The following is a 26,956-nucleotide window of genomic DNA, read 5'->3' on the forward strand; positions in this document are numbered from 1 at the left end:
CTAGACTGAGCCAACTTTATTATTTTTTTTTCCTGGAGACGAGCCAAATTTATTATTTTTTTTTCCTGGGATTCATACCCCTAACCAATTTTATTCAGTAGTATAGGGTTACAAGGTTCTCCGGTTCGATACTCAGCTGGGGTGCCTTCTGTGCAGAGTCTGCATGTCCTCCCTGTGGCCACATGGGTTTCCTCCGGGTGCTCCAGTTTCCTCCCACATCCCAAACACATGCTGTAGGTGGATTGGACACTCTAAATTGACCCTAGGTGTGAGTGCATGCATGTGTGTGCCTTCTGTGGAAGGTTGAGCGCCGGGCTGGCAACTCAACACCGTAAAACTCCTCTGCTAATCATGAGCGGACAGGTGATCCACTGTGGCAACCCCTAACCGGCAAAAGCCGAAAGAAGTAGTAGTAGTGTAGGGTTACAAGAAGCCATGGCCTTCTTGTTAAAGTTGGCAGTTGGAGAAATCATAACTGGGTGAGCTGACAATTGGGCAAAGACAACTGCAACATCAGAGTATGTCTTGTACTTCCTCACAGCCTGTTTAGGAAATGGTTTACTACCCAAAAGGGGATTATACATGCAGTTTTTCAGATATCTTCCAATGCCGGTAACAGAGGAGGAACAGACAAAACATTTGAAACTCATCCTCAAAAAGATCATAAACTCTGCCAATCTCTGGCACAGATCCAGATTGCTTCTAGTCAAACACATCTATAAACCTAGCTAGCACTTGTAGTAAACTGAACACCTGCATGTTTTTTTTGAACCTGATCACCTTTCAAAGAATCTGGACAGACTCCGGGTGTTCACTACTATCTGCATCAGTGGTCCCATCAAAATCTGTGGCCAGAGACTGATATCTAGAGAAGGCAGCCCCACAATCATTCTGAATAGGAACACAGTCTCCAAGATTAGTTGACTGTCAAACACTCTTTAATAAGGAAACCAGATCAGCCCTATATATGGTAATAACCTGAATGTCAGCAGTGTGGTGAAGTTTCAGTTTCTTTTTACCAGAAGCTACAATAGTGGACAAAATATCTGAAGACACGGTATTATGTCTGCCAAGGGATCTCTTAGCCCAGCTCATGCCTGCACCTAAAAGGTTTGGTTCTCCCACACATGAACCAAGTAATGGAACAGCTCCGGTGGAAATGTCTGACTCCCTGTAATATAGAGGGCTGTGGGCTCACACCAGACAGTGATGGGGAGAAAGGTAAGTGGTCTGCAGGCAGGTTAAGGCAATAACAGATTCACAAAATGTAGGCTGAAGCATATTTTTGTTGACTGATTTTTTTCTTGTTAGGTGCAACTAAATTTGATGGGGCAGCTGTATCAGGACTCAACAAGACGAGAAAAAATACCAGCCAGAATAATACATTGACACTATTAAGAGCTGACTAAGGGCAGCAATAATATAAACTATGTCCCCACACAGCAAATAGAGCTCAACTACATGAACTACATCAGAAATAATTAAAAAAGTGCTAAGCTTTATTCTATAACCAGTACAATTTAGTAAACAGCAGCACACCCAGTTAAAATACCAAGTAAGACTCACTTGTCCAAACAGTACCAAAAATCAAATATATCTTTTAAATCAAATAGAAAACCATTAAAACAGGATACATAAGCATTTATTTAAAGATTTCCATATCAAAAACAAATAAAAAAATCTCCACAGAAAATGCAAATAAAATAATTTGCAGTGAAATCACAATTTAACAACAAAAACGGCTACAGCAACATTAAATCAGTAGTAAATATACAAATGAAGAAAAAAGTGAAAATATGGAATGTTTTCCTGTCAGAACTTCAAAGTAAAACAGATAAATAATATGTGCCATTAAATTGCAGCTCTACATGCACATGACAGACCCTAGTATTCAAACAACACTAGAGAACTTCAGTTTCCCAGCAGAAGTCATAAAACACTTTAGAAGGACACTATAGCTGCTTAAAAGCAGTAATAAATGTACAAACAACACTGTACTAAGTTAGAATTCCCAGAAGAATTAAAAGCAGCAGAAAACAGCAAGTATATTAAAATAAAAAGTTAACACACAAATATGTGCGTGTGTGTGTGTGTATATATATATATATATATATATATATATATATATATATATATATACATATACACACACATAAATGTGTGTATATATATATATATATATATATATATATATATATATATATATATATATATGTGTGTGTGTATGTGTGTATGTATATATATATATATATATATATATATATATATATATATATATATATATATATATATATATATATATATATATATATATATATATATATATATTTTTTTTTTTTTCACTACTAAATCCCGAATTCGCACAATATCGACACTGAAAATACCGACACCCAAAAGAACGAAGCTACAAAATACAGAAAACAACAAAATAAAACCCCAAAACCAGCAATAACAACATGTATGCAGGGGGGCATGCCCCCCTGTACCCCCTGTAACTTAAATATACCTACTCCGAGATCGCACTACACTTGGGAGAACGGAAAACTTACCCTTACGCACTATATGGCAATCTACATTCTTCGCCTTCGGGATTCTGAACTTTCTTTCTTCTGGGCGTCGGTATTCCGTGATTTCGGGCTTTCATAGTGTTCCCATACACGCACACACGGGTCTACTTTGCTTGATAGAAAACACATTTCAATGAAACTCATTTTGCCGAAGCCTCATTTCACTGAAGATGAATTTCCTGAGCACAATTCGCTGAAAGCTCACATCACTGAAAACTCATCTGACTGAAACTCATTTCATCTAAAAAGGTATATGCCCTGTCAAATGTATTCAGAGGTGATTAAAATAAATGAAACACTGAACAAAAGGTTTGGAAAAAAATAGAAGAAACTTTAGCTATTCAGATGAACTGATAAAACTGCAAAAATCAGAGGCTGAAAAGAAGAAAAGGCTGGCTGAACTGGAGATGTCTCAAGACGAGCTGTTACGAAAAATAGAAGACAGAGCATAAAGAGAAAACCTGAAATTTTCAGCTGTACCAGAGAAACTAGAAGGAACAAACTGCACTGATTTTATGAATGCACAAATAAGCAACTGGACTGGTGTTCCTCAGCAGTATTCATTAACTGAAAGGGCATACTGAGTGTATGCTCCAAACCTGGCCATGAGAAAGCAGCCAAGACCTGTATTAGTAAAGATGAAAACATACCGACAGAAAGAGTACATCCTGCCAAAAATGTGGCAAAAGTGAAAAGTATTAAAAACTGGAGACAGCAGAGTGTTTGTGGAAAATGATTAAACACTGTACAGTAGGAGGAAGAGAAACACATTTATGCCAGCAATCAGAGAATGTCAAGAGGCAGGTATGAGATTAAAGCTGCTGTATCTAGCTGTCTTCAGAAATTTTTTCCTGGCTGATCAAAGACATTTTTGGATGCAGAACAAATTAAGGAGGAAATTAATAAAAGTTTATCCAACAGAAAGTGAACTAGCAAACAGAAGGGGACTCTGCTTCTCATTCAGCCAACAATAAAGCTCATAGAGAGACTTTGCCAGTGAAACCTTTTCCAGTGTTCCAAAGGAAAAACTTTCAGAGATAGGAAAAAACGCACCCACAAAACTTGCCAAGAATTGTCAGGACTACTTTAGACTTGACCCATAGTCTGGTGGTGGCAGATTAACAGGAAGAAGTATAAATGGAAGGCTATAAAGGATCACGCACATTTGTGAAATAAGGTTTGGCAAGAAAAAGTGTCTAAAAAAGACTGGACATTTGTTGACTTAGTTAAACGTGAGGGTGGACTGTAAAGCATATACCATACTTTATGTCATTAAAAAAGTAACCAAGTAAAACACTTTTTTCCTTATTAGTAATTACATAAAACATTTCATGATATAAAGACCATGTTTATATATAATACAGCAGTTATGTGTAGTGTACAATAAGGAATATTTTTAAATGTGGGGGAGTCTTTCAGTCACCGTATGTGTTAAAATTATTGAAGGACACAAGTATTTTAGTTGCACAAAATATAATATTTACAGTATAACAAAGTGCCTGACAAAAGCAAGTATAATGTTAATATCTTGTGCACTTGGGCTGCTGGGATGGGGGGGGGGAGTAAAATGTACAGATTATATTATATACAGAATTAAGACATTTTCTCTTATTTTTATAAGGATAACTGTCTAGATTAATGTCCTTGGCTTAAGTTATAAAATGGTGTTTTTTGTAAGCAAGCGGGCCAAAAAAAAAAAAAAAGACAAAATGAAGTTTCTTACATCTGCAAAGATATTATCTTTTTCCCCATCAGTAAATGTTCAGTAGAAGTCAAGATGTCTGCAGCTGAAGACAGCTGTACATTCTGCTCTGAGGGAAATTTACAAAGATTCATTGCTGGCTACTTTTCCATGCAGACACAGTTATCTGCAGGTGGAAGCAATTAATGTTGAGAGTTCTGAGTATTCTTTGTTGAGCCAAATGCAAAATGTAGAGGTACAATGGCGACCAAGACAGTGAAATTATAGGAAGTAAGTAAAACATAACAGCCTTCCTAGCAGTCTTAATACTGTAATGCATTTAATACAATACTGGACAATTTTGTTTTACTTAAAAAAAATAGCCAGTGCACTTTTTCTTAGCGGTACAAAGCTAATATTTTCTGAAAGCATACAAGCTGTTTTTCATATCTGGAAGGGGAAGAGAGACAATAAAAGAACAGACAGTAATAATTGTAAGTGGGAACACAGGCTGTAGCATGCGCTTTAGCATGGATAACCTTAAGTTAAGGTCAGGCAATTCCTGTGGGTGCAGCTGCTGATTTGGGGCAACTGTTCATATCTGGGCTTAAACTTCACTTTTGGAAGATGCACGTAGTTGTGTGTGTTTGTTCTAAGTTAATAGAAAATAGGGTATTCTAAAAATGCATAGTTTTTTTTTTCTTAAACATTTTCATTAAAACAAAAGGACCTTAAAAATTTGACATAGGTTTAAATGGAGAACAGAAGAAACAAATGTATAAAAGATCAGCCAGCCAAACAGTGTATGCATGTAACACAAAAAGTGGGAAATAAACATTCATATGAACTGTCGTGTATAACAGGTGGGAGGAATAGCATTATATCACAACAGCTATGCTACCCATATTATCTTGGAATGAAAATGCCATACAGAGATAAAAAGGGAAAGACTATTGAATTATAATAATAAATACAGAATGCAAATAGCAGTGCTGCGGAAACATACATGGAAAGAAATGAGCGTGTGAATTTGACAAAGAAGGAATTTCAGGACGCATATTTGGCAGAATATCAGGGGAACAGGAAAATGGGAGTAATTATACCAATTGCTAGAGAGGCTCCAACAGTGACAGATGAGGGGGAAAGACAATAATGGTAGATTTGTGGTAGCAAGGAGCCACTGAAAAGGTAGGAAGATTACACTGGCATGGATTTATATTCTACCAAAAATTGCTATTATGGAGTGAAAGAAATTTTTGGGAGAAATAATCATCTTTCAGCAGGAAATATTACATATAGGTGGGGACTAGAACTTGATTTGCAACAGTGAGGATGCATCAGGAAACCTAGAAGGTAAAACATAACAAAAGAGGGTAGACTTCTGAAGAAATTTAGGAAAATGTTTAGTATAGAAGATGTCAATTTTGTTGTAGAAACTCAGGCATAGTTTACATATTACACCTCAAGGTACAATAACTGGGCTAGACTAAATAGAAATTCTATTTCATACAAGTATGTGCATTTAATTGACAGCTCTGACACACACATCCAATAACTATTTAAGATCATGCTCTGATAAAACCTAAGATAAAACTGCATGGTAATGAAGTAAAAATAAGACTCTAGCACTTTACCACCTACCTGTTAAAATGAGAATAATTTAAGTTTAGGTAGTGGAAATTATTTCAGAGTTTTGAGGAAAGACAAAATATCTTCAGAAGCTATAGCTAATGAGTGGGATAAAATGAAAACGGAGTTTAAAAATAGCGTAGAAATAAATGATAAAGAAATAATTTTAAGAAGAAATTGAAATTACTTACAGGGGCTAACAAAAGTAAAAGTACTACAGAATAAGCGGAATCTAACAAAATAAGGAGGGTTCCTATTAGATAACCGAATGCGTCTTGGTCAAACTTGAAAAGGCAAAGCAGCATATAAGCAAATTCTTTCCCTGGGAAGAAATCACTTGCCCGCGTCCGTTACTTTGCCGTTTTTGTCACTGTAGTGCAATAGAGTTGGCATATTTAAGTAGGGGGGTGTGGGGAGCACAGCACCCCACTTTAAGTTATGTTTTAAGTCTTTTTTTTTTGGAACAGCAATTTTTTTCCCTTGGAAAAAAAATCACTGTTCTAAACGGTCAAGTTTGTAAGCTTTTGCTTACATGGGGTCGATAAATCATCGTTCTCTTTTCTAAGCGTTAGATGATTTAATATAGACCCAGTACGGACAGGTACAAATGCAGAGTGCTAAACAGAAAATAAGGGAATATTTTGGATAATATGTTTGAACTTAGAAATACTACTATTAAGCTACTATTTTTAATAACTCCACAGCACAAAAAATGTTTATTACAATGACTTGGGCAACAGAAAGTAAAAAGGGTTTCATTAAAATAAGGGAACCTCTAACAAGAAAAATAACCAAAGATCCTATAGAGGTTTTGGAGATATTTCAGAAATGTTATCAACATTTTGTATAAAAGCACAGAAATGTGAAAATCAAGAAAAAGCACACATCAAAATATTTAGGGAAGACTTAATTATGCCAAGGTTAGAGGCAAGTAAGGCTCAACAAGTAACAGTTAAAGACATGATGAGATGATATAAAAATGGTAATGTATACACAAACTTCATGAAAGTTTCCAGGAACAGACAGCACTCTTACGGAAGTTTGGAAGTTATGACGGAATAAAGTGACACAGATCTGGAATATTTTAACAGTATTTTAAAAGGAGGGTGGCACCAACATCTTGGAAAAGAGCTGTGGTAGCTGCATTCAAGTCTTTTCAGGATATAAAATTAATGAATATAAAACTAACTATAGCTGTAAATTAGGTACCCACATACAAATTGGTTCAGCAATACCATATTTATATGGACACAATAAGATGAAGTATTTAGGAGTATGGATTAAAAAGGCTTGTTATAGCAGCTGACGATATATGGGAATATAAAACACAAACTGAGAAACTGGAAGCTCTTGTTTGTGAATATGGATAGTAGGACACAAGCAGTGAAAATGTTTTTGGTCCCTTTAGCTTTATAAATGGGCAGGCATATTTTTATCAACCAGAGGAGAAGTTATGGACAACTATTAATAAAGAGTTGAAGGAACATATCTGGGAGGGGATGAGGGCAAGACCTAACGGGGATAAGTTAATCCTTCCAATAGAACAAGGTGGTTTAGGATTACCTGATTTGAAGGGATATTTTACAGCTACACAGTTATGGGCCATATACATAACACAAGCAGAAGGTTATAATTCAAAATGGAAAGGAATTCTGATGAAGCAGGGGGAAGTTCAGTAAATAAACAGATAGTAGGATTTTGGAAGCAGATCCTTAAGGAGAATGATAACCATAAAGAATATTATATTCATAAAGAAGCAAAAAATATTCTAAGAAATAAGTAAACATGAGAATGGGGAAAGGAAATGTTGCCAATAGGGAGGATTGCAAGTAGGGGTACAACAAATATAAGAAGGGGCTGGAATTTTCTAGAAAAAAATGGCAAGGGAACACAGGTATTGGGAGCAATAACTAAACAAGGAAAGGCATTTAGAGTAGAATAAGGTCAAGAAGACGTTTGAAATGCAGGCTAGAAACCACCTTCCCTATCAGGGATTGATATCAGAGTACAGGCAAAGAGAAAGGAATAGGGGAATCTTAAGGGAAAGATCTGATCTGATGGAATCTTTAGTTGAACCTAGAACAGTCACAGCTGTTAAAAATGGGGTACTTAGTAGAACATATATGAGCTGAGATAAACATCCAGATATACAACCTAGGAAGGTAAGGCTTTGGCACTCTGGCCAGAGGTCAGCAAGCTACAATCCACCTGTTAAGAATACTACAATAGTAACTCAGAACATCTAAAAGAATCAATCAGAGGAGGTTAGAAAAGACTAGGAAGAGAGACTGGAAAAACAATTTACAAGAGAACAAAGGGAGGATATATGTATGGCTCTCAATTATGCACAAAGTCCAGAAGGTTTAGGATCTTTGCTTGGAAATGTTTGCATAGGTACTTTTACACCCATGACAGCAAATGTTAGAGGTGTGATAGGGAGGAAGGAGGTAAATGGCAACATATATTTTGTGAGTGTAATGAGTTGGCAGATTTTAAGAATTCCTTTGAGCTGGGACAAAGAATCTGAATTGCCTAGATATATTAAGTTTAATTCTGCTGGCTTCCAAAAAAGCAATAACAAGAAAATGGAAATCAAAAGACTAAACCAACTGTATTTGAAGTACTGAATAACTGTAAAAGAGATAAAAGAACTGGACGCAGCATTTTTAGAAATAGAAATAAATGGAAATTGTGGGAAGAGTACTTGCAAATAATGTTCAGAAGGAGGAATAAGGTTTATGTGAAGGCAGAAATTCAGCAATTTGTGTAATATTCGACTACTGACAGTTACAAAGAAAGAACAGATCTGATGTACAATGTATGTAAATGAAGAACATGTTAATATGGTTTGTTTTATTTTCTGTTAATGCATGTATGCCTATAACTTAAGTGATAATCTAATAAAGGTGGCAAAAAAATAAGAGTACCATACAAAAACAAAGCAGAGTCGAAGCTTACGTTCACTACAATTAGAAAACGAAACTAAAAAATGTTCCGCAGTCATGCAAAGAAATTATGGAATAATGCCTAACTAACAATGTACTGAACTACTGGAGTTTTTATTTATCCTGGATGGTGACTGGACTAGTTGGGATACTTAGCTTCTTTGAAAATATTAAGAGGCTACAAACAGTGATCATTTTGCACACTGCTTATCTTGAACTGGCCAAACATTTTTGACACTATTTGCCATGCTAATATTGTTAAAAAAAGACCAAACAATGTAAACTTCTGTGTTATTCACTGGATTGCAAACTGGCTATCCAACATTTGAACTAGTGTGGTACCAAAGGGTTGTGTGCTGTGCCTTCTTTAGTTTGGCATTTATTTTGTAGATGTTCTGTCCAATATTCCAGAAGTGTGGTTGACCAAGTCTGCTGATGACTGCAAGCTGGATGTGGTTATCCACTCATCCATTAATATGAAACAGTCCCAGCAAAGGCTGGAATACACGCAACCTGGTGTACTGAAAAAGGTATCAAATTAAATGCAAAAAAAAAAATGCAGTGTAGATGCATTCAACAACAAAAAAAAAAACTGTTCCCACCTCATATGCTATAAATGATACTACTCTTCAGAAAGAAAGCATAAGAGACCTTGGGACTTAGGTAGACAATTCTCTCTCATTCAGTCAGCATGTTTCCATCACAGTCAGGAAAACCTTCTATACGTGCCCATTAACTTCCAAGGGAATATTTTTAAGATCCAAAGAAGGCATCTCTTGGTCCTCATGACCACTTGCCTAGTATTGTTCCTATTGTACAGGCTGCATTTAGAAGGCAGTTTGATGAAGTAAGCCCATTCCCATACTCTCATGGCCTCTCTGCACAAGAGAAAGCATAGGGTTCCACCTTACTTGTTTAAGTACCAATCCACAGCCATAATGCTCATTTGAATAGCAAAAGCATATGTAAGTGTTTACGAGCTTTAAGGGTAGGTAGTACTACAATCACCTCCAACACATTTATGTACAGTTTGGCTTCCTGTTGTAACCATCTTGCCATGGCAATATCCTCCAATTCACAGCTGAGGCATCCATGGTGACTATCACAGTGGGGATGAACAGGTGAAAAGGGCTGCCCATACAGTGGCTGGGTGTGTGCATCCACCAACTGATACAAGTCCTGCAGGAGTTGAAAATTCTTATTTATATGAGAGTTGAGACTGATCTGACACCATTGCATTTGAAAGGTCCACTGAAGAACTTTCATGAGAACAAGTCATGAGAAACTAAGAAAAGTACAATTATGCAGTTGACTTACCATACCAATGGATATTCAATTATCTGGACAAATGAAATCTAACCAACATTTTGAGACTTATGAAGGTAAGAAAAAAGCCAGTATCTAAACAAACTTTCTCTAGATGGCTTTCCAATTCCATTTGTTTCTGCTATTTCAGCCATGGCAAAAATCCACCTTGTGATATCAAGGCTCATTCTACTACAGCAGTTGCCACATCAAGGGCTTTCTGGAAATGGATGAATTCTACATCTACATTTGAATCAGCAATTTGGTCCTCATTTCATGCTTTAATCAAACATTACAAGACAGATTCTGTTTTCAGAGCCAAGGCTGTTCTAGAAATCCTTGAGTCTGGTCTTTCTCTACGTATCCTTTCTTCATAACCTTTGGCAATCATCTCATAGGTAATAGCCACTACACAAAGATCTAAAGAAGAGTATATTTCAGTTGTGCAGTTTACTTATCATAATGGTAGATACCTGAATAGATCACTGCCACAGTAGTACCACCCATCCCCATTTCTCTTTTATTCCCTTCACTGACCAGAGTAGGGTATCCTGCTCCCTTTTTCTCTTCTGAGATGACTTTACTTTGAGCTTTAGGCTTCAGCCTCTCTGTTTTTGCCATTCTGTGCATCTGTGTTATCCACCCATGCCAAGTGTGGACATACAGCACAAAAGGAAGGAGCATGAAGACTTGAAGACTGGGCATACAGTATCCTTGGCAGAATACCTCCCATATGTAATACTACTGCAACAGTGATCTAATGAGGAACACTATTGGTTTCTGTCAGTCCTAAAGCTTTGAGGCGTAACTGGTTCAATACTGAAGATTATTGTAGGATAGCATTTACTGTTCTATGGATAAGCAGAATTCCCTTTTCAGGCAAAATGACGGCATCTAGGTTGCACTCTATTATTCAACTTTGACTTTGCAGTGTTCATTCTAATACCTAGGGAATGGAATATAAGCAGCAGAGGGATAGATGTTTGTTCCCAGCAGCCTCTAGTAAGCAGCCACTAAGGCCATAGTTCTGATGAACACCCTGGGATCTGTGGTGAGATCAAATGGAAGAGCTTAGAACCAAATAACTGGCTCTTGCATACAAGTGTAGAAAGCTTCTCGACTCCTTGGCTATTATTATGTGCAGCTAAGTGCCTTGGAGGATGAGAAAGCATATCCAGTTTCCCTCGGCCAGACAAGGGATACTCGTTGACAGAGGTCACCTGAAACGAGATTTTGAGGACAACGTGATTTACACTACTTAAATCCAAAATGAGCCCAAATCCCATGTTGTGCCCCCCCCAAAAAAAAAAAAAAAAAAAAAAAAGACTCCTTCTGATGTGATCTGGTAGCACCAGCTGAAAGGCTCTTTTGTAGCAGCAGGCTAAACACTTCTTTTTGGATACTACTACTACTATTTTCTTTTGACATAGGAGGATTGTCAAGTACTGGAAAGGATGGCTGCACTGCCAGAGTGTGTAAGGTTACTTTAGATATTAATCTCCTGATCCATCTGTTCTGTCTGACAATGGTCACCCACAAAGGAAAATGTATGGGCAGGCTACTCTCAACCTCCACCTTAGTGGGACAACTGGGGAAGCCTTCAGAGATACTGTTCAAATTGCCCAATAGATGAAAAGTTTTGATACCCATTTTACTGAGAACTATTCCTACCTCTAAGTAGACATCTATTCTGAAAGCAGCCACAGTCATACTGGCCTCTTCAAGACTGCTGGTTCTATTGCTGATGGATGTCACATTTGAAAGGTACCTACTAAGGACAGTTCTGGCTTCTGGTAAAAGTTGTTTCTGGTGTCTAAAAATGCATCTCCACAGCACTGAGGGTCTTGACATCCTTCCCTGGACAACTTTTCCAGTAAGTCTGAAGTTCATCCCTCAGAAATTTCATCATACGGGATAAATAACAGAGTCCTAAGTGTAAAAGGATAAGATGCATACATATACTTTCCTTATCAGGGTCCTAGATTCCTTATCTGGGGAGTGGATTACATGAATTCAGCAGAAACACAATTCATGACATGTAATCTATACCACAGTCCCAGTCCGGGGCTGGGGGGACTGCTCTTCCTGGAATCAGGGCTGCTATGTCAGGGACTTTCCAAGACTCTGAAATGTCCAACAAAATGATTCTCTCCCCTGAAGCACTACTCAGAACGTTATAACAGGAGAATGGAAAAACCCTTCTCATCAACCTTTTCTAGAGCTGAGGTGGTGTGAGATCAGCAATCTCATCTACCATCCATCCATCCATAACCCCTTTTCCCATTTTTGCACATCAGGTTGGGGTGTCACTTCTACAGTGACAACACCTAAAGCCAGCGTTTACACCGCTGGGTGGCTAGCCCTGCCATGGTAATTTATCCATATCACGCACTCACACATGCACTCACACCTAGGGCCAGTTTAGAGTATCCAGTTCACTTGCTGTATGTCTTTGGAATGTGGGAGGAAATTGGAACACCTGGAGGAAACCCACACAAACACAGGGAGGACATATAGACTCTGCACAGAAGGTACCCCAGCCGAGAATCGAACTGGGGAGCCTCTTGCTATGAGGCAACAACTCTCACCACTGCACCACTGTGCCATCCTAATCTCTAAGAACTAAAAGATCTCTCCAAGCTTGGGTCATCAGGAATGTAGAAAGGCACCCCATTATCAGTATCTAGGACAGAAGATTCTAAATAATCAAGATACTTTCTTCAGAATTTATGTTTCCTTGGGTTCCCTGGACAGCAATCACCTGGGGAGAGGAATCATAAAAACAGATCTGAATCTGTGCTTGTGAAGTCTCCAGAGGCTTGATGTCTCTCTGGTCCTAAAGCAACTGGAGCTGGCAAACTCAGAGTGAGGGAGGGAGGGTCAGGATGGGAACTAGAGTGGCCGATACTCAGGGAGCTCCTGGATCGAGTAATGCAGCCTCAGTGTCAGACTCCTGACAGCCTGTCTGCATTAAGGGTGTTGACTCAGAGGGCCTACTGCAGAAAAGAGCTGATGCTAATGAGGGAAAAGGTCTTGATGCAGAGGGGTAATGCCACTTAATAACAACTGTGTTGTCAAGGCCTTCAGCAGTGGAAGCTCTAAGGTCAATGACACAGACACCCATAGGGGCACAAAAGGGATTGACGCTGGCACTGGCCCTCAAGTTGACAAATCTGAGCCTTGGCATTTAAAGGGTCATCAATATCACAAGCTATCAGTGCTGATACATCTATTACTGAAGGTGCAACAGACATCAAAAAGATACACTTATGTTGATTGGTTATGTCAGGAAAAAGCTGTTACCAAAGCATCTGTCAAAGTAAGTTGAACGTGAAAGCTGGACACTTCTTGCAGAACTGCTGTCCAGACAAGGGTCAATGAGGAAGGCATCTGAAGCACAGAATCCCTGAATATCCTGAAAGCAAAAAGGGAAGGGGTAAAGTCAATTTTCATCAAGGCCTGCAGTAAGGCTTCCACTAAAGTGGAATGATCAATGTAAGGAATCTTGTAAGGAAAATGATGGAAAAGATCTAGAGGAAGAAGGCCTTTAAAAAAGAAAGAGTTATACTTCAATGTCCAGGTGTCTGGAAAAATTCAGAAACATCTCTAATCCGACAACCTGTGTCAGTGGAGATCACTACAGAAGAAATCCTGGCCAAAAGAGAAACAAGTAGAATTATTTTGCTTCTTAAAGAGTTCACTTTTATAGTGATGATACTCAGATGACAAACTGAAGGACAATGGTGCTTGGACTGCTCAAGAAAACTAGCACAAATACCGTACCCTATTACTAAATGTGGAGCCCCCAAAACAAATTACACAAAAGGCATGGCAGTCTAGGAAAGGGATTTTATGTCCACAAATGGTAAATTTTTTTAAAGCCAGTATTCACTACAACAGAAAACAGACGAAACCACTAGCCATGTCTAAACCATCAAGAAGTCTGTCTGCTGGTAAAAAAAATAAAAGGCAGACAGAAAAGAATGAAAATGGAGAAGAAACTGTGGCCTACGAAGGAAATAAGAATAAGATTTTAGGCTTACCAAAAATATACCAAACCTTACAAAAGACAAGAAAAAGGAAAGCTCTAACACCGAAAGAAGAAAATCTGCTGAAGGAAACAACAAATTTGGAAGAAAAAAAAATTTATTCGAAAATCTTTGAAGAGCTGTTTTTTTCCCTAGTGCTGTTAGCTATGTGAGCAGCAAAGGAAACCAGGCAAGTAGAGCTACAAAAGGGGATTATGGGAAGATGGGAGGAGCTAGAACCTGGGAAAGTTTTTGGTACAGGTTGATTTGAGCCTGCAGCCAAGTCCTTGAGGCTGGAAGGATGGAATGAATCATCCTACATCATTATTCCTCAATATCTGTCAATCATAAATGGAATCAGGACAAAGTAATACATCGTTCATTAACCCTTTGCACAGTAAGCACACTTTCAACTATTAAGTACAATGGTTATATTAAAGACATGTTGGAGTAAACCTTGCACTAACATTTAAAAATGCACACACAACAAAAAGATGATCCTAACAGATATCACTTGAGTTGAAAGGAGTGACCTCAGTTGGACAGTAAAATTTATGTGGTGGGGTGGACAAGTAGTCTCCAGTATAAAAACACAACAACATCAATGCCAACAGCAGTAACTTAATTATTTTATTTATTTATCCAGACAAGTCCAACTGGGTCAGGAACCCATTTTTAGCAGAGGCCCGGGAGAAAAGCCCCAAATGATACAGGCAATTAAGACAGTTGACTTGAACAAGACAGCAGCAAGAATTCAAACACACATTAATAAGCAATGAATACTAAATAGAACAGAGAAGTAGATACAATAAATTACAGACAGGTAGTGACAATAATAAATCAATGTAATAGATGGGCGATATACAATTTTTTTTTTATAGTTGGATTAGGATAAAGAGTGAGAGTCAGGAAGAGGGTCAGAATATTAGAGGCAAGTAGATACTTAGAATAGTAGAGTCGGATGGGAAGAATTAAGGGTGTAGAAATACACAAGGTCTCTTAGTCCAATATGTTAATTGTTAGTGGATAAGATTCATGTGCTAGTGACAGAAAGGTGAGCCCTTATGGAGTGAAAGGAGTTCACCTGTTAGGGAAAGAGCAGGTGCAAGTTGGATTACAAAGAAAATGTTTTTTAGGGTGTGTTTGAAGTTGGGTTAAAGCTCTCAATGGCAGTAATGTCTGTTGGCAGTGAGTTCCAGGGCTTGGCGGTAGCATGAGAGTACAGGCAATGTCCAGCTCTTTTGTTTGGCATGTAGACGGTTAGGAGTTGTTTGTTTTCAGAGCAGACGGCTCTTATAGATATGTAGGGTTTTAAGACAGATTTGAGGGCTGGGCAGCTATCAGGTGTATATATCATTTTATGTGCAGCAGACAGCTGTGCTAGGTTTAGATGGTGTGCGAGTCTGAGACAGTTTAGTACTTTCAGAGCTGGGCAGTGGTGGGAACAGTTTGGCAATTTTATCATAGCAGGATTGGAGCTTGGTTTTAAGAGAAGTTCGTAAATTGGTATATAAGGAGGCTGCATATCAGAGAGAGGTAAGCAAATAGGTGTTGGCAAGGGTTTTCTGGTGGAGTTATCCAAGAAAGTTTTTTTTCTATAGAGTGTTCCTAGTTTGATGTCTGTGTTTTTTATTGCTATTGCAGATGTGGTGTTCGAAAGTTAGTTTGTTGTCTATGGTAATGCCTAGCAGCTTAGCTGTGGGAACTGTTTCAATTTCTGTGTTATCCTGTGAGAATATTTTAAAGTCGGATGAGATTGGTTTTGCTGAGAAAAGCAGGAGTTTTCTTTTTTTTAGAATTTAGAAGTAGCTGGGCTTCTCTCAGCCATGTCTCTACTGAGGTGATGGTGGCTTGGGTTAGGTGTTGGAGGTGTTGTATATTATTTGAGGAGGAAATTAAGGTAGTTTCATTAGCATAATGAATAATGGAGCTAAGAGGGGATGAGGTGTGAAGGTTATTTGTGAAAACATTGAAGAATAAGGGTCCAAGTATGGATCCTTGTGGTACTCCAGTTATGTTGGTTTGATATTGGGATAGTTTATTTTGCCATTTGATGCATTAATTGCATTTGATAGGTAGCTTGCAAACCACTGGAGGGAAGTTGGGGTGCAGCCTACAATGGATAGCTCATGAAGAAGTTTGTTGTGGGGCACTGTCTAAAATGGCTTTGATAAGTCTAGTAGTAAGACAGAGGTGATATTACCAGTCTCAATGGATTTGGACACAGTGTTCATGAAGGAGATTAGGGCAGTCATGGTGCTGTGTGTGATGGGTGAAAACCATGCTGGGTAGGAGTAATTAATTTGTTTTGGATATGGTGGCACAGCAGTTGATTATGTACACATTTTTCCAGGAGTTTGGAAAGTGGAGAGCAGATGGAGATTGGGTGATAACTGGATGGTTCAATGGAGTTACCCCCTTTATGTAAAAGGGTGATGATAGATTTTTCCAAAAGTTAGGGATATTGGTCTCTGCTATGGAGCAATTTATAAGGATGCTGACATGATATTCTATAGATTCGACAGCAAGTTTTAAGCATCCAGGGGGGAGGCTGCCAATGGAGAGGGAGCATGGTTGTGTTTTTGAATGAGAGGTAGGTACAGGATTAAGGGAAAAGAGGATAGAAGATAAAGATGGGGCTTAAGGTGGCTGCAGCGGTGGGATTTGTTAACAGTTTGCTTATGCTCTATAAAATGACAGTTAAACAGGTTGGCTATCTCTGAGGGGGATTTGTCAGGGTATAGTGATGGAGTTTGTTTAGACCTTGGGGTAAGCAGGTTTGAGATATATTTTCAAAATTGTTTTGGGCTGTTTTTATGGTTTGCTAATTGATTGGAAAAGTGTTTTTTTTTTGTCCAAGTTCACTAGTTGTTTTGTTTTATTCTGTAGCTGTTTATATTTGATTAGGTTAGCATCAGATTTGTTATTGTCCCATTCCTTCCATGCTTTATCTCTATCTTGTAGATGCTGTTTAGTATTTTTGTTAGCCAGGGGGCATGGTTAGTTCTTATTTTTCGGTGTGGAGGGGAGCTAAGCTGTCAAGGGTATTTAGAAATACGTTGTTGAAGTATTCAAGGGCATCTTCTAGTGGTAGTGTTTTAATTGGGTTACAGCTAGTGTGCTTTAGGACTTCGTTAAACTTTTGCTGGTCAAAGTTTCTAATATTTCTGGTAGATTTGTTTATGTGGGTTCTTGTAATGTGTGGTGTGGATTTATTTTTGAATACAGGTAGGTGGTCACTAACAGTATTGGGTAGAGTGTAAAGAGTAATTTGTCAGGATTAGACACAAGTATCCAGTAAAGAGGTGCACCAAGGGTATTGCCATTATGCATACAGGTGGCACTGGTAACAAGCAGGGTATAACTATAAAAGTTTATGCTATTAGCAGGGGAGTCAATCATTAGCTCCTGCCAATTGATGTTGATGTCTGCCATAAAAAGAAGTTATGTACTCACCATAATGTTCCATGTGAGTTGTTCATCTCGCCTTCATTCTTACTGATGGGTTCGAAGCCGATCCTCAGCTCTGACTCAGCCAACTGTAAAAGCTCGAGGTCTTCAACCAGCTCGAGGCCAACTCCCTATCCCATGATGCACCTTGTGCTTCCCTCAGATCTTGTTTGCTGCCAAAAGGCTACATTACCACTACTAATATGCTACTAGTAGAAACTGGATAAGAGACAATAAACCATGACATAAATTAAATCTCTGTCCTCAAGAAGCCTGGATGGGGGTTGGCGGGTGGGACGTAAGAATGAAGGCGAGATTAACAACTCACATGGAACGTTATGGTGAGTACATAACTTCTTTATGCGACGTTGTTCTATCTCGCCATTCATTCTTACTGATGGGTAGCATCCCAAGCACCATCTTTCTCGGGTGACTCACTGGAGAATGTTCTTCAAGACAGTGGAACCAATGAAAGCCCAGTCCCTGGAGGCCTTGTCTACTTTGTAATGTGTGATGAAGGTATGAGGCCTTGACCAAGTAGCTGCTGCACAAATAGTATCCAATGGTAATTTAGCCGTAAAGGCTGATGGAAGTAGATACAGCTCTAGTAGAGTGGGGCCTTTATCTTCTGTTGTAACGGTGTATTCATTGAATTGTAAGTGAAGGATATACAATCTGATAACCATTTTGATAAAGTGGTTTTCGCCACTGGAGCACCTTTTTTAGACTCTGAAAAGGAGACAAAGAGCTGATCTGCTTTCCTGAAATGTTTGGTCCTGTAAATAGAAACAAAGTTGTCTATGAATATTAAGTTTGTGCAGCATATGGTTCCATCGTATTAGTGTATTTAGGGAAAAATACGGGCAATTCAATAGACTGGTTGAGATTTGTCTCTGAGCAAACTTTAGGTAAAAATGAAGGATTCATTCTAAGTGAGACTCTGTCATTATGGAAAATCAAATAAGGGGGTTTAATGGACAAGGCTGTAACTCTAAAACCCTCTGAGCAAAAGTAATAGCTATTAAAAATATGGTTTTCCATGAAAGATATTTCAAGTCACAAGATGAGGCTGGTTCGAAAGAGGGTAGGATTATTCGGGAAAGAACAAAATTTAGATTCCATGGTACAGCTGGAGCTTTGATAGGTGGTCTCTAATGAACCGTACCCTTGAGAAGACTTTGGAGAGTCTATGTGACATGATATTAGATCCCTGGTCACCAAGATGAAAGTTAGAAATTGCTGCCAATTGAACTCTAATGGTTGCTGCCGTTGCCCCTTCACTGAAAAGTTTAGTCAAAAACTCCAGAATGGATTAAATTGAAGCCAGGTACAGGTCAATATTGTTCTGAAATGCCCAAGTAGAAAACCTTTTCCATTTACTACGATATAACTTCTTGATAGACTATTTATGAGAGGATGTTAAAATATGCTAAGCCGCAGCTGAGAGGTTGTGAATCCTGGCAATGTTGGGAACTGGAGCAGCCAAGCTGTCAGTTTGAGGGACTGACGAGAAGGATGGAGAGCCCCTGATGAATGAGTCAGGAGATCTGGCACTGGGTCCAAAATCCAAGGTTCTTCCAATAGATGAGGTTGGAGGAAGGGGAACCAAATTTGACGAGGCCAGTAAGGGGCTATTAGAATGATGGTCCTTCCCAGAGCCTTGGCTTTCTATAAAACTTTGGGTATCAGAGGGAAAGGAGGGAAGACATAAAGGAGACCCAGGGGCCAATTGTATACAAGTGCATCCCTTGGGGCATCCCCTGGAGGGGGAATTAGGGCAAAGTAGCTGCTGCATTTCGAGCTTGTTGGAGTTGCAAATAGATTGCAGCAAGGCTGGCCCCATCTGTTGAATATCCATTCCGCCACATCTTCTTTTAGGGACCACTCATGAGGCAACAGAATTGCCCTGCTCAGTTTGTCTGCTATCATATTGGATCTCCCCAGGATGTGCATTGCTATCAGAAAGTGATGGGTGGAGGTTGCCCATTGTCATACTCTCAGGGTCTCTCGACACAGGGGATAAGATCTGGTTCCTCCTTGTTTGTTTATGTACCAGACCACTGACATATTGTCTGTCTGAATTGCAATAGTTCCCAGAGGGAAAGAGAGTCTTGTAAGGACTGCAACGCTAGAAGTACCACTCTCATCTCCAGGACATTGATATGCAGATGAGCCTCGTATCTGTTCTATGTGCCTTGGGCTGTTCTTCCCTGATAATGCTTAACCTATCAGGGAGGCATCCATCGTCACCATGGCTATGGAAGTGGGTAGAACACAGAGGCGACCTAGAGTTACTTGGTGAGATGTTGGTTCTTCTTGCTGGAATTCGTTATCAGGATTTTGTGTGACATTGGGAGTTCTTGAAAAGACCATTGCGTGAATAGGAGCCATTGCAGTACACACATATGCATCCGACCTAAAGGAATCACAATGATCACTGCCATCATTGTCCCTAACGATTTGAGTACCATGGAAACCAGGGCTTTTTCTCTGTTTTCGTAGGACACAAACTCTTTCTGGTGGAAGGTTTAAGGTCATGGTAATGGTATTTAGCTTTGCTCCTATAAAAACGGTATGCTGCGATGGCGACAAGGCAGATTTTTCTGGATTTATAGTAATCCCCAACTGACTGCAGAGGTTTACAGTTGTGTCCCTTGCTTGTATGAGTTGATGCCTGGAGGTGGCAGTGAGGAGCCAGTCGTCTAGGTATGGAAACACCTGGAATCCCAAATGTCTGAGATGAGCCGTGACTACTGCCATGCATTTGGTGAACACTCTGGAGGCTGTAGTGAGATCTAAGGGCAGAGCGTGAATTTGATAATGACTGGCTCCCAGCCAGAAGCACAGATGATCCCTGGATGGCCTGCCCATTTTTATGTGGTAGTATGCATCCTGGAGATCTATCGTGCACATCCAATTGTCTTTCCCTAAAAAGGGAAGTATTGACTGTAACGTAACCATCCGGAATTTTGTCTTTCTTACTGACTTGTTTAGGTTGCTGAGATCCAAAATGGGCCTCCAGTCCCCTATTTTCTTTGGAACTAAAAGAACCTGGAGTAAGTTCTGAATTCTCTTTGGTCTGCTGGGAATGGTTGGATGACTCTTTTTTTCCAGCAACCTTTGAATCTCTGTGGCTGCTTGTTCCCTGTGACTGAGTGGAACGTCCGGGATTTTTCTTATGGGGGGGGGGGGGGAGTGGCAAAGGGAATTGAGTATCCTCTGGATATGATGCTTTGTACCCAGCTGTCTTTTGTTATTTTTAGCCAGGTGTCTGGGTACAAAGAGAAGCGTCCCCCGACTGCCTCTAGAGATGGCCAGGCGGGCCTCCTCTCAGGAGAGCTGATACGGCTTCCCAAAGAACTGGTCTCTGTCGCCCTGATTCTGTGGACCTCCTCTGCCGCACGAGCACCATCTTCCATTGTTATCCACTCCTCTGCCTCTAGAGGGAGGTTCACCACGAGTGTCCTGGAAAGCTCCTTGAGTTTTACGGAACCACATCTTACCTCCCTTCTGACCTTTGGGGTAAGGTCTGGTAGGGGTGGAAAACCAGACTCCGATGGCAGAGTCTTCCCATCCTGCTCACTCCTGGTAAGAGTTTCCTTAAAGGGTTCCGCAAAGGAACATAAGTGCATCCAGGAATGTCTCCTAAGAGCAATTCCTGTACCCACTGCCCTACTCGCTCCATCAGCTGCATACAAGACCAGACGCATGGAAGAGTTTATAAGAGAATTAAGGGTAGTGAGCCGGGAAGTTACTTTCTCTGAGACCCCCGTAGCTACTGATCAGACAGCAAAGGTCGCTGAACTAAACATGCGCTTACCATATTCTGTCCATGATCCCAGAATCCTTATTAGGAGGATGGATAAACATAGAAGTTTCTGACAGTTCCTTTTTGGTGGCTGCCGTCACCACTACAGCATCAACGGGCACTCCTTTGGTCAGGAAGGTCTTGTCCTGGGGAGAAGTTATAAATTTATTAGGCCTCCTAGGGACAGGCTCCATGGTATCCAGGGACTCCCACGCCCTTCGAGAGATTAGCTCAATCAGCTCAACAAAGGGTGGAGACACCCAAGTGGTGCCGGGCTGAGACCCAAAAGCCTTCAGGAGGACTGACTCATCATCAGTAGGGTTAATGGGCTTCCAGCCACCCCTCTGTTTAAGAATTTCCAAGATATCCTCGAAAGAGATATCTTCAGGGGGGGACCGTGGGGACCCTTCTGACTCATCTAAGTCAGTATCCAATGTGATGGATTCCTGTAGGGAGTCCAGATGCTTCCTCTTGCAAAGCCTCTTCCTGGGAACCTCCTCAGTGGGAGCTTCTGGAGAGGTCTTGGAAGAGCAGGGCTCAGCAATGGGGTGACCTGAGGCTCTGGTTCTCTACGCTTTTGAGGGACCAGTGAAGCAGAGGCAGACACAGACGCTTTAGGGGAGGACGTTGCTGGTACCAATGATGTGGGTGCCCGAGGGGACAACACTCCCCTCATGGCATCAAAGGCCCCCCGGCTCCAATCATAAGAAACCCCTTTGTCCAATGAAACAGGTGATTTCCTTGGCACCAAGGCGGTGGGCTCTTAAGCCCAAGATAAGTGCCGAACTCACCCATGCCAAGGCCCCGAGAGGCAAAGTTGGAAACAAAAAAAATCAGTACAACTATCCTCTTCGGACCCAACCAGTGAGTGTCGGCCCCTAGACTCTAACGTCAGTACCGAGGAAGACAGGGCAGTCGGAACCGACAGACCTGGAAGGGGTGTCAGCTCCGGCGGTTCCACAGTCATCAACTTTGAACACACTGGCTCTGAAACCTTGAGTCAAATCGAAGGAGGAACAGAAGTAATGGGCTGGGTCATAGTTGGGTCCGAAGCCCCAAGGGTCGGTCCTGACAAAATTTTTGCTAGCACCGTTATCTGCAGAAGCCTCTGCACCACACAATCCACATCCTTATCTAAAAGTCTTGAGGACCGGGAAGAAGCTACGGAAGAGGCCACTGACTGAAGAATTGGGGACTTTAGAGTAGGAGACACCGGCTCCAGTATAGAGGACCGGCTCCTACAAACAGTAACAACCTCTGGTTCCAAAAGCAATGGAGCAGAGGTAGAAGTATGATCTGGTTTTGAGGTCGATGAACCCTTTTTTGGCTCCAACCCAGAAGATGACTTAGAAGACAAAGTCTTTAAAGATTGTGATGTCTTATCCGGTGATCTGTCCTTATCCAAAGATTCCTGGAAGGAAGACTTTAATAGTCCCCTACCTATCAGTTTACTTTTACATTCATGAAAAACACGAGAGCTGAATGAATGACAGATGGCACAGTTCTCTTGTAGGTGAACTTCACCTAAGCAATAGACACATTCTGTGTGACCATCTAGTATCAACATTTCTTGTCCACATTTAGGACATTTTTTAAATCCTGACTTCACCTTCTCTTGTTGAGACATGACAGAAATTAGTTAACAGGACGTATCAATTGTCTAGCTAAGTCTGGAGTATAAGGCAACACCCTTATAAAGGAACCACACGGCTCACAGAAAAACACACTATATATACACTAACTACTTAAAGTGAATCAGGGTTACGTTGCTTTGACTGCCAAAGACAGTCCACAAAGAAGCAAAACACACAGTATAATAAAACGGCCCTAATAAAACTGGGCCCTAACTTTTACAGGAAAAACGCACACTAGTAAAACTATAAAACTTCAAGAATAACTATTCTAGGTTTTATAACTACACCACACACACACAAAAAATGCCCTTGGAGAAAAAATGGGCTTCAGTACAAAGAGGTTATAACACCAGGCACCAAAGGGAAGAATTAAGGGAGTTATGTGACTACATTAAGAAACTTCAAAAAGTCTAGCTATTAAGTAGTATGACCACTACCTAAACCACAATAACACTCTAAGCTATAAAATAGAAAAATACTAACTACAGCAAAAAGGATAATATATGTATAAAAAAAATACTTAAATTTCACTGCCCAAGCTGGTGAGACGCACGATCTGTTGCAGTGACAACCGAGATCTGAGAGGCGCAGAAGGTGCATCATGGGATAGGGAATTGGCCTTGAGCTGGTTGAAGACCTTGAGCTTTTGCAGTTGGCCGAGTCAGAGCCAAGGATCGGTTCCGAACCCATCAGTAAGAATGAACAACGGGATAGAACAACTTCACATTTATAGTCTCGTTACTGATGTTTTCTGATATGCAGGTCAGGACATCTTCCATAGTTTGGATGTTTTGCCCAGAGGGATATATATATATAATCCAACAATGCATACTTGTTTTGTTTTGTTAATTTGTAGGGTTTCAATTAGAATTTCAGCACTGTTAAAAGTAGGTATTTATTCAGGGAAAGGTGAGATTGTGATGGTGTTGGGATAGATTAGGCTACCCCGCCACCTTTTTTTGTACTTCTGTTTTTTCTAATTATATTATAGCCAGGAGGTGTTATTTTGGTGTCATGGATATGGGGTTTTAGCCAAGTTTCTGTGAATAACAGGATATCTGGGGTGAATTGACTTAACCAAGCATGAAATTTTGTAGTTTTGTTACAGATACTACTTGTGTTTAGGGTTGCTAGAAGAATATTTTTAGGGTTTAGTTTTTTTAGCAGGGATAGCTACAGTTGTGGGCACTGGGTTGGGATGGATGTCCCCACACAGTAATAGAAGTGTGTTGTTTGGGGTATTGGGAAGATTTATTGTTGTTGACTAATATACAGAAGTTAGGTTTACTAGTGATCTTATCTGGAAGAAATCTGAGTTTTGATAGGTACATAAAGCGATTTTGAATTAGGCTGGCTGATATGTGACTAAAGCTTTTTGTGGGGTTGTCATGATGTACAGGAAGATAAGAATGTATAATTGCTGTGGGAGTTGGTGGATGGTTTGGAGAGGTGATGTGATTAGGAGAGTGATATATAATGTTAGAAGCAGACTGGAGAGAAGGCAGCACATTTTTTATAGACATGACTTACTTGGATTTCTAGAAGGTAGGGGTAGTGGGTTGGACAGTAGGGTACAGAGTGAGAAGCATAAGGTGGAGTTAGTATAGTAATGGTTGGGATTATGGTGTGGATTGGATATATGGAGGCGAAAGGGGAGTGTTTGCAACTGGTTAACAAGATTTAGGGGGTGGAGTAATGGTCAGTATAAATTAAGGGAAAGCAGGGGTGGGTGGGAATGGGGTGGGGTAGAGTAGCAGAGTGAGCTTGAGTGTAGCAAGGGTGAAAAAAGTGGGCTAACCCTGGCCTTATTGTGAGCAATTAAGAAAAACAATCAGGTAAGTTCCCTCCAAAAGAATATACCAGAAACTTATTGTACTGTAAACATATATATCAGGGTTTTTGCCACTAACAGCTGGGCATAGAAATTCAGTTTGATTTTTTAGTTATTTGAATTTTTTTGTTTTATTTTTATATTACAGTCTAAACCACTACATCTAGAGGGGGAGGCAATATGGGGTAAGTGAGCAGTATACATCTGTCTTCCCTAGAAGAGTGTCCAAACATTTAGAGAATATGACTGTGCCACCACCAGAGTGCTGGGTAACCTAATACTAAGGCGGTTTGTAAGACAGCACTTTATCACACACCTAGAGTTAACAATGTTGTAGCCACGGTCTCCATAAATTAGCTGACTCATGATTTAATTATTCCAAGCCGTAACCACTGTTGTGTTGTTGTACGGGGGATGCAGAGGAGACTCAAGTGATTGTAATAAAACTAAAGAAGTGAAAGACAGACAGGACAGGGAGTTAGTATGTGCAGGGAGGGTAATCAATCTCCTATTCACGTATGCTACAACAACATTTAAACAATATGAATACTTGTAGTGTAACGTAGCACTATAAACTTGTAAGTATAATCAACTTAAACACAGTTTAAATGCACTTTACATATACAGTTGAATGCACTTTACATATTCAATATTGATTTACACTAGAATTCGCAACTACCCTAGGACAGTTCTATAATATATACATTATTCATGTCCCAACTGCTAAACAATATACTTTCTGACTGACAATCCAACACTGCAGTAGATATAATACATAACAATAAAGTGGCAGATGAATCTCAGCATAACTAGGAGTTAGTCTCAAAAACACTAGGAGTATACTCCATCCATTAGCCTTTCAATTTCAGAGATTTGCAACTATCAAAGGCATTCACAGCAATTAAAATGCAAGCAGGATGCAGCAGTTCTTTAGAGAAATATTAATTGATATTACAATTACTCTGCAGACTACATTCTTAATATACTTAAATTCAATACTCCATTTTATTTTACATTAAATCATTTTGGGAGAGTTAATGTTTCTTCTTTTTTTCTAAGTATTCACTTACATAATTCCAGTCATTAATGTTTACTGTAACTGTGTTTGTTTTCCAATGTGTTATTTTTAATTTACACTTGAATAAATAAAATTTAAAAATATATATTTGGAAGTACTCAACATTCAAAGGGGTGCATGCTTAAGGCTCTAACCTTTAAGGTTAACCCTCAGTACCTCCCATGAGATAAACTCTCTTCTACCATAACCCCCAACACAACCATGAGTTACCTTTAGAAGCTCAAATTTCCCCCATCAAGTCATGAATGTTGCTATTCCAGCCTCAAAACACAACTGGCATTAACCTTTGAATCCTTGTGATCAGCTGCTCTGGACTATTGGACTGGTGCCACACTTGAGGATGAGGCATCATCTTCTCTCTCTGACCATCCCCCTCAAATTCCACCCAGAGACATGTGCAATGGCAATGCGATGAAACAAGTGTCTCCATACATTCCCAACCTTCTTACTAAACCAATGTACCACAACATTTATTTTTTTCAAGATGCTTTCTGCCCCAAGCTTACTGACCAAAAAGCCTCCCTTTATTTACGCTCTACCCATTTGTTCTCTAGTATTTGAGAATTACCCCAGTACACTGGGTGAGGTGAAAACCAAGTGGAAAGGCCATCATACAGGCAGTCATTAGGGTTGGTTGTAGTCTCACTAGCATCCTGGTAATGAGGGTGTTTTAAGTTCTAACCCACCCCTTGACCGAAGGAAACAAGCTACCTGCCTTACACCAAAGGCCCATGATGTCTTCTCTTTGTGACTGCTTTCTCCAGTATACTCACAAAGAAAGGCGACATTCAGGTGGTGGATCACTAAGCCACAACCCCGTACCAGGATGCTTACAGCAATGGAGTCCCGCCTCCCAAGGCTAAGGCCACATGCATACTGCTGCGCTCCATCCTCACCATCAAGTGCCCAAACTGGGTTCCCTAGGTGGCAACCACAGCTTTATTGCTCTATGCCATCAGAGCTGACATCATTATGTTTATCAAGAAGTCATCAGCTGTAC

General features: G+C 39.9%; 1 protein-coding gene across 3 annotated transcripts in view; it reads right to left on the bottom strand.

The window, feature by feature from the left end:
* Positions 1 to 26,956, bottom strand: part of MAP4K5 (mitogen-activated protein kinase kinase kinase kinase 5) — a 2,873,315-nt gene that overhangs the window by 1,926,344 nt on the left and 920,015 nt on the right. The window lies entirely within an intron of this gene.

The sequence above is a fragment of the Protopterus annectens genome, chromosome 6.part0, assembly GCF_019279795.1.
Source record: "Protopterus annectens isolate FY-2018-M chromosome 6.part0, PAN1.0, whole genome shotgun sequence".
Lineage (NCBI taxonomy): Eukaryota > Metazoa > Chordata > Ceratodontiformes > Protopteridae > Protopterus > Protopterus annectens.